This window comes from Scyliorhinus canicula, chromosome 12 (assembly GCF_902713615.1).
Source record: "Scyliorhinus canicula chromosome 12, sScyCan1.1, whole genome shotgun sequence".
NCBI lineage: Eukaryota > Metazoa > Chordata > Chondrichthyes > Carcharhiniformes > Scyliorhinidae > Scyliorhinus > Scyliorhinus canicula.
In genome coordinates, this window is record NC_052157.1 from 58,895,271 (window position 1) to 58,905,142 (window position 9,872).

Genomic DNA, 9,872 nt, shown 5'->3' on the forward strand with positions numbered 1-9,872 from the left:
AAATATCACCGTGGACCCCCGATTCGGTATTTTTTTTGTGTGGACCCCCAGTAATGTTACATGGACCCCCAGGGTCCATGTGGACCCCGGTTGAGAACCCATGATCTAGAAGGACAAGAGCAGTAGATACCTCCACATAGAGGTTCCCCTCCAAATCACTCACAATTCTGTTTGGAAATACGTTTCTTCATTGTCTTCCCCTTTCTGAATCCAAGAGGACAGTGCTCAGGTTCTGCTTCATATGGCTAATTTCAGTTTAGTTCGTGTTGTACATCCGCAATGAGGCTGGAGGGTTTATTGCTTCCGAAATATCATCTTTCATCAACAAAATCAGGAACAGAAAAACGCAACAGAAAAATTAGGAAGCTGATACCATTGAGACGTAAAGCTGCTAACATTCCCTCCTAAAACTCCCACTGAGTAGCACTCTCTCAGCACATACCCTTCTGACAGTTCATGCTCCCTCTTACAGACCCTTCAAATAGTTCAACACTCCCTCAGAACAGACCCTCTGACATGCAGTTTTCCCTCAGTACTGACCCTCTGACAGTGCAGCGCTCCCTCAGCACTGATCCTCTGACAGAGCAGCACTCCCTAGTACTGACCCTCCAACAGTGCAGCACTCCCTCAGCACTGACTCTGACAGTGCAGCACCCCCTCTGTAGAGACCCTTTTGCAATGCAACAATCCCTCAGTACTGACCCCCTGATCGCTCAGCAATCCCTAGTATTGACCCTCCGACAGTGCAGCAATCCCTCATTATTGTCCCACCGACACTACAGCACTCCCTCAATACTGACCCTTTGACAGTGAAGCATTGCCTCAGTACTGACCAACAGTGCAGCACTCCCTCAATACTGACCCTCTGACAGTGCAGCACTCCCTCAGTACTGACCCTCTGATAGTGCAGCACGGACTCTATACAAACACCATCTGATGTTGCATCATTCCCTCATTGCTGCCCATGCGACAATGCAGCTTTCCCTCAGTACTGACCGTTTGACAGTGCAGCCCTCAATCAGCATTGATCCTCCAACAGTGCAGCACGGACTTTGTATAAACCTCATCTTACATAGAACATAGAACAGTACAGCACAGAACAGGCCCTTCAGCCCTCGATGTTGTGCCGAGCCATGATCACCCTACTCAAACCCACATATCCACCCTATACCCGTAACCCTGCCTCAGCACTGCCTCAGTACTGACTTTCTAACAGTGCAGCACTCCCTCAGTACTGGCCCTTTGACAATGCAGCACTCCCTCAGAACCCCATATCAGTGCAGTTCTGCCTCTGAACTGACCATCTGACAATGAAGCACTCCATCAGTACTGATTCCCCGACAGTGCAGCACTCACTCTGTACAAACGGCATCTCGCAGTACATCACTTCCTCAGTACTGACCCTCCAACAGTGCAGTACTCCCTTCATGCTGACCCCCCTAACAGTACCACACTCCCTCAGTACTGACCCTCTGACAGTGCAGCTATCCCTCTAACCTGACTCTTTGGCAGTACTGCACTCCCTCAGTGCAGACACTCCGACAGTGCAGCACTCCCTCACAACTGACCCTTCAACAGTGCAGAGCTACCTCAGTACTGACACTCTAATAATGCAGCACTCTCTCAGTACAAACCCCATCTGACAGTTCGGCACTCTCTTAGTACAAACCCCATCTGACAGTTCGGCTCTCCCTTAGAACTGACCCTCCGACAGTGCAGCACTTCCTCAGTACTGATCCCCTGACAGTGCAGCACTCACTCTATATAAACGGCATCTGGCATTGCATCACTCCCTCAGTACTGACCCTGCGACTCTCTCTCAGTGCTGACCCGCCAACAATGCAGCACTCTCTTAGTGCTGACCTCCCTGTGACAATATGTTTATTGTAAGAATTATGAAGGGTTAACAATTTACTGAAACTGCATCCAACCACTAGATGCCTATCAAATGCATTAACGTGGATCGCGTGATACTCTTGATTCGGGGAGAAGGTTGTTAGGCGAGATAGAGAATAGTCGTGTTATCAGGAGCTCTGCGATTAGAATCATAGTTTTAGTGAATCTGTAATCTTTTATATCTTTTTTTAAATAAATGTTTTTATTGGGTTTTTGAACAAGGTATAATTACCGTTATGTACATAGAATAAGAAACATATATCTATATATATATATATATATACATATTTAGAAGAGAAGGGCACACCCCAACATAGAATACAATAAAATATGGAATAGACTAACTGGTGGGGTACTGTGTGGCAAGAAAGTCAAATCTATTTAGTTGTAGTGTCAATAAAGTAGCTTTGTTCAAAAAGTAGCTTGATGTCCTTTGTGAGACACTAGACTTCGAAGCCATCCTCATTCAGAAAGCAAAGAACATCACTGTTGTGTTCTCTATTTTGCTTTACCTGGATGGCTTGGTTGCGTAGTGTTGAATAAAGAACACAAAGCTTTGTTAACGAACAAAACAATAAATGTATTACACTACTTACAAAGGTTTGTTCACGTTCCTAAGGTAGAAGGTTACAATGTTAAACTATGCTATCTCTAAACTAGCAGAACTTCTCAAGTACACAACTGCTCTCTCTCTCTTATGACTCACTATCTTCTCACTCTTAACTCCCAGAAGTCACATGATATATATATCGGACTGTTCTGTGGCTCCCTCAAGTGGCAAGAAGCATTATCATTAACTTGTAAACTCTTTACATCCCAGTCAATATACATAGCATCACAATCACATGATACCAGGAGTGGAAATCATAAGGTACCAGGTCTGCATGCTGAAGGTAAGATAAAAGTTCAGAAAGAAGTAAGAAGTTTGTAAAAGATTTCCGTGAAAAACTTGAAAAGAATTTCTAACCAAAGTCTGAATTCAATGGCGACGTCAAAGCAAATCCCAGTCGTAGCGAGATGGAAGGTCTGTAAACCCACGGCAATTTTGTACTTTCGTACTTCGGGTAAAGTCAACGTCAATTGGCACAATTTCAAGCAGTAGTTTGAATTATATATCTCTGCCCAAGACCTAGAAGCGGCCAGCGATCAGCGAAAAATAGCTGTTTCTGACAGTTGCTGGTTTGCAAGTCCTCGAAATCTTTAACTCATTCCCGTTTGATGATGAGGAAGATAAAAAAAAGTACAACAAAGTTATTGAAAAGTTTGACAAGCACTGACAGTTGCAACAAAACAAAAGGTTTGAACGTTATATGTTCAGGCAGAACGGTATGTGTTCAGGCAAAGTGCAAAAGCAGGTGAAACGCTTGACTGCTTCATAACGGATCTGAAACTTTAAGCGCAGACAGGTAATTTTTCGATTCTCCCAGTCTCACTTTTGCGAGGTCAGATAGTCTACAGAGCACAAAGTGACAAACTGCGGGAAAGGTTATTGCGACAGTCTGATTTGACGTTAGAAGGCACAATCAGTGTGTGTGGAGCAAGCGAACTTGCCTGAAATCAATTCTCAGAAATGTAGGTCGGAGAAAGTGGCGTGAAAACTAACAACGTGGCCGACGCTATTAATGCAACGTGGCACCAAAAAAGAAATTTGCTCCAGCCATTTTAAACATGAAGTCACGAGTGTCATGATGTGTAAATGGTGTGGCAATTTACATCAGATCAAAAAATACCCTGCATATGGAAAAACCTGTGCGAAATGTCACAAGCTAAACCATTACGCATCTCAGTGTAGACTGGGAACAAATTCGCAGCAGTTTATAAAGCTTAGTCCAGTGAACAAAGGAAGAGCTGTTCAGGAAGCATTAAAAGAAAAGTTAAACAAGCGATCAAACTTAACTCAGAGGAAGATGAATTTGACTTAGAGGATTCCTTCTTTGTTGAAACAGTGGAAAGCATACAAAGCGCAAAAATGTTACCAATTTGGAAACGTGGAAACAGATTGTTATCGTTTAAAATATTGATGATTGGACTATTCCCTTAATTATAAATGGAACCAACATAAAGATGAAATTGGATACCGGAGCAGGAGCTAATCTCATTAATCAGACATACATAGTCAGATTAAAGATAAAACCAGTGATTGATGAGAATGATTGTCAACTATGAGATTATAATGGCAACTTGATTACCACCATGGGTACCTGTTATTTAACTGTCGAAGACAAAGAGAAAAAGACTCCGATTAAATTCAAGATCATTGACCCAAATAGACCTTCATTACTTGGTGTTCAGGCATGTGAGATTCTGCAGCTCGTGAAACGCATTTACAGCTCGGACAGGATTTCATCCAATTGCAATGACCAGATTGAGGCAATTATACAGACATTTCCTCAAATCTTTCATGGTATGGGAACACTACCATTTGAGTACAAAGTCCAGTGAAAAGAAAATACCAAACTATTGCAGATTTCCAAATTGGTAACATTTTGATGTGCGCTTTGTATGCTTTCCACTGTTTCAACAAAGAAGGAATCCTCTAAGTCAAATTCATCTTCCTCTGAGTCAGGTTTGATTGCTTAACATTTTTTAAAATGCTTACTTCCTGCACATCCACCTAGGAGGGTACCAGCTCCTTTGAGGGAATGTTTAAAAGTGGAACTTGAGCGTATGCAGCACTTGGGAATAATAGCCAAAGTGGAAGAACCAACTGACTGGGTCAGTTCTATGGTTTGTGTGAAGAAAGCCAACGGTGACCTGAGAATCTGTATCGATCCCAAAGATCTGAATCAAAATATTAAGTGGGAGCATTACCAGAATCCTAAAAGAGAAGAAATTACTAGTGAAATGTCAGGTGCCAAGATCTTTACCAAGCTAGATGCGTCCAGGAGTTTCTGCCAACTAAAATTAGATGATACAGGTAAGAAACTGTATGTTTAACACACCATACAGGAGATACTGTTTCAATAGAATGCCTTTCGGGGTTATTTCAGCTTCCGAAATTTTTCATTGGGCTAAGGAACAGATGGTCAAAGGATCACAGACATACGAGTGTACGTGGATGACGTCATCATTTCGTCATCAAATGAAGAGGAACATAATGCACGACTTCTGCAAGTCATGAAGCAAATTGAAAAGTTTGGTCTCAACTGAACAGAGCCTAATGCCAATTTGCATCTCCAGGCTAATTTTCTTGGGTGATCAACTATCAGCATAAGTCCAGCCAGACACTGAAAAGATTGCATCTATTATCAGAATGTCACGTCCAAAAGAAAAAAGAGCAGTCCTCAGGATGCTACGTGTTGTCATTTTTGGGGAAAATTCAGACCAAACTTGGCATCACACACCACGGCACTAAGACCATAAAACATAGAAGCAGAATAAGGCCATTTGGCCCATCAAGTCTCCTCCGCCATTCATCATGGCTGATATTTTTCTCATCCCCATTCTCCTCCCTTCTCCCCATAACATCTGATTCCCTTATTAATCAAGAACCTATCTAGCTCTGTCTTAAAGACACTCAGTGATTTGGCCTCCACAGACTCCTGTGGCATTCCACAGATTCACCAACCTCTGGCTGAAGAAATTCTTCCTCATCTCGGTTTTGAAGGATCATCTCTTTAGTCTGAGATTGTGTCCTCTGGTTCTAGTTTTTCCGACAAGTGACAACATCCTCTCCATGTCCACTTTATCCAGGCCTCGCAGTATCCGGTAAGTTTCAATAAGATCCCCCCTCATCCTTCTAAACTCCAACGAGCACAAACCCAGAGTCCTCAACCGCTCTTCATATGACAAGCCGTTCATTCCAGGGATAATTCTTGTGAACCTCCTCTGGACCCTTTCCAAGGCCAACATATCTTTCCTTAGATACGGGGCCCAACACTGCTCACAATACTCCACTGTCTAGACCCTTTTCCATCCTCAGAAGTACATCCCTGTTCTTGTATTCTAGCCTCCTTGACATGAATGCTAACATTGCATTTGCCTTCCTTACTGCCGACTGAACCTGCACATTCACCTTAAGAGAATCATGCACAAGGACTCCCAAGTCCCTTTGTGCTTCTGATTTCCTAACCATTTCCCCATTTAGAAAATAGGCCATGACTAAATTCCTCCTTCCAAAGTGCATAACCTCACACTTTTCCACATTGTATTTTATTTGCCACTTCATTGCCCACTCACCTAGCCTGTCCAAATCCTTCTGCAGCCCCCTTGCTTCCTCAATACTGCCTGTCCCTCTACAGATCTTTCTATCATCTGCAAACTTAGCAACAGTGCCTTCAGTTCCTTCTTCCAGATCGTATGTTGTATATTGTGAAAAGTTGTGGTCCCAGCACAGAACCGTGAGGCACACAACTAGTCATTGGCTGCCACCCTGTAAAAGATCCCTTTATCCCCACCCTCTGCCTTCTGCCAGTCAGCCAATCCTCCATCCATGCGGGGATCTTACCCTTAATGCCATGGGCTCTTAACGTATTTAACAATCTCCTCTGCGGCACCTTGTCAAAGGTCTTCTGGAAATCCAAATAAATTACGTCCATTGGTTCTCCTTTGTCTAACTTCCTTGTTACCGCCTCAAACAGATTTGTCAGACATGACCTCCCTTTGACAAAGCTGTGCTGACTCAGTCCTATTTTATCATGCACTTCCAAGTACTCCGCACTCTCAGCTATAATAAGCACCATGACTCAGTGGTTAGCACAGTTGCTTCATAGCTCCAGAGTCCCAGGTTTGATTCCCAGCTACGGTCACTGTCGGTGCGGAATCTGCACATTCTCCCCATGTCTGCGTGTGTTTCTTCCGGCTGCTCCGGTTTCCTCCCACAATCCTAAGACATGCAGGTAAGGGATTGGCCATGCGAAATTGCCCTTAATGCCCAAAAAGGTTTGGAGGTGTTATTGGGTTACGTGGATAGGGTAGAAGTGAGGGCTTAAGTGGGTCGGTGCAGACTCGATGGGCCGAATGCCCTCCTTCTGCACTGTATGTTCTATGTTCTGCTGTGCCTCCCGAATAACCCCGCAAAACTCCTGCCATTGCTGTTGCACTGTCTTCCCCGCTACGCTCTTTTTCCAATCAACTAGTGGCAACTCCTCCCTCATGTCTTTGTAGTTACCCTTATTTAATTGTAATACCGTTACATCTGACTCCAGCTTCTCCCGCTCAAACTGCAGGGTAAATTCAATCATATTGTGGTCACTGCTCCCAAGTGATTCCTTCACCTTATGATCCCTAATCAAGACTGCCTCATTACACATCACCAAATCCAGAATTGCCTGTTTCCGACAAGCTGCTCCAAAAAACCATCTCTTAAACATTCCACAAATTCCTTTTCTTGGGATCCACTACCAACCAGATTTTCCCAGTCCACCTGCATATTGAAGTCCCCCATGATTATTGTGATATTGCCTTTATTACATGCTTTCTCTATCTCCTGATTTATTTTCTGCCCCACATCCTGATTATTGCTATGGGGCCTGTACATAACTCCCATCAGGGTTTTTTTACCTTTGCGATTCCTCAACTCTACCCACAGAGATTCTGATCCTATATCGCTCCTTGCTATCGATTTAACTTCATTCCTTATTAACAATGCAACTCCACCCCCTTTGCCCATCTGCCTGTCCTTTCGATAGTACACATATCCTCGTATATTTATATCACAGCCCTGATTCCCTTTCAGCCACGTCTCTGTGATGCCCACATCGTGCCAGCCAATTTCAATGTGCATAATAAGCTCATTTACCTTGTTCCGTCTACTGCGTGCATTAAGGTACAATACCCTCAGTCCTGCATTGACCACCTCCCTTCTCACACTTGACACCCATTTTGCTCTGCTTGAGGATAATTTTGTTCTCTTATTTTTGTTTTCTATTTCCCCTTTAGTTATAACAGCATCTACGCCAACTCTCTGGTTCCCACTCCTATGCCATACTAGTTTAAACACTCCCAAGTGACTCTGGCAAACGTCCCAGCCAGGATGTCAGTGTCCCTCCAGTTTAGATGCAACCCATCGTTTTTGTATAGGTCCCACCTGCCCCGGAAGAGATCCCAATGATCTAGAAATCAGAAATCCTCCTTCCTACACCACTGGTTTAGCCATGTGTTAGGGTTAGGGTTAACCTGCGCTATCCTCCTATTTCTAGCCTCACTGGCACGTGGCACAGGGAGTAATCCTGAGATTACAACCCCAGAGCTCCTGCTTTTTAGCTTACTATCAAACTCCCTGAAATCCTTCTGCAAGACCTTGTTGCTCTCTTAGTACCTGTGTTCTTAGTACCTATGTATACTATGACCTCTGGCTGTTCACCCTCCCCCTTCAGGATCTCCTGTATTTGTTCAGAGACATCCTGAACCCTGGCACCAGGAAGGCAACACACCATCCTAGAGTCTCTTTCACTTCCACAGAAGCACCTATCTGTGCCCCTTACTATAGATTCCCCTATAACTATCGCTCTGCTGCACTTTTCCCTCGCTGCTGAGCAAGTCAGTTGTGGTGCCACTGTTCTGGCTGCTGTGGTTTTCCCCTGATAGGCTATCTCCCCCAACAGTATCCAAAACAGTATACCTGTTGGAAAAATTGACATCCACAGGGGATTCTTGCACTGACTGCCTGCCCTTTCTAGCGGTCACCCATCTGTCAGCTTGCATCTTGGGTGTGACCACATCTGTAACTCTTATCTATGATGCTTTCCGCCACCTGCATGCTCCGAAGTGCATCCAACTGCTCCTTCAACCACGTGGCCTGTGAGGAGCTGCCATTGGTTACACGTCCTGCAGATGTAGTCGATCAGAATGCTGGAAGCATCACAGATCTGCCACATCTCACAGTTAGAGCACTGCACCCTGAGTGACAGTTAAGTACTTGTTAATTAATTTAAAATAAATACTTAAATTATTGTTCAATTAAGTTACAATTAACTATATGGCCCTGGTGCTAGATTTTTACTGTATAATTAAATGCTAAATACTAATCTCTGCCCTCAGTTTTAGTTACTCCTCTACCTAGTTAATTAATTAGTTAAATTAGTTTTTCAAATGTTATTTTTTGTAAATTTAACAGATTCCCTACCAGCCAAACAGATCACAGCTTTACGGCAATGTCACTTCAGTTTTCCTCCCTCGAAAATTTGAGAAGGTATTTATATCACCAACCTCCCCAGGATGCAGGATGCACTCTGGATCTCTCCCTGCAGATTACCAGTTACAAAGCCAGAAGAAAGAAAACAAAACAAAAAAAGGAAAAAAGCACCTCGTCCCACTCTGCACCAAATTACCATACTGTTCCAAATTACCAAGTTCCAATCCCCACTCTGGCTGCCTCACTCAGACTGTCTCGACTTCACGTGTGCAAACCTTACTGAATGTGTGCTTCATGCCTCTCAAATAGAACCCAGCTAAACTGAGATGACTCACATTACTTAAGGATCAAATTGAAGAATGCAATTCAGACCTTTTGCCTCTCAATCAGGCTTCAGGTGATTGATAGCTAACTGCCACTCAGCAATTAGGGTGGGGGAAGCTCCAGCTAATCAGACACTAAACTAGACACTGAACCTTTAACTGATAACCAGGAAAATTAAATTCTACTCTTACCTCTCTTGATCACCACACTGTTCCAAATTACCTAGTTACAATCTTCACTCTGGCTGGCTCGATTTGTCTCAGTCACTCAGGCTGTCTCGACTTCACGTGAGCAAAGCCTTTTTAAAATAAATTTAGAGTACCCAATTAATTTTTTCCACTTAGGGGCCAATTAAGCATGGCCAATCCACCTACCCTGCACATCTTTGGGTTGTGGGGGCAACACCCATGCAAGCATGGGCAGAATGTGCAAACTCCACACGGACAGTGACCCAGAACTGGGATCTAACCTGAGACCTCGGTGTCATGAGGCAGCAGTGCTATCCACTGCACCAGCATGCTGCCCAACACGTTAGCAAAGACAGTTTATCTGAAAGAACATCACGTTCACTTGGTCT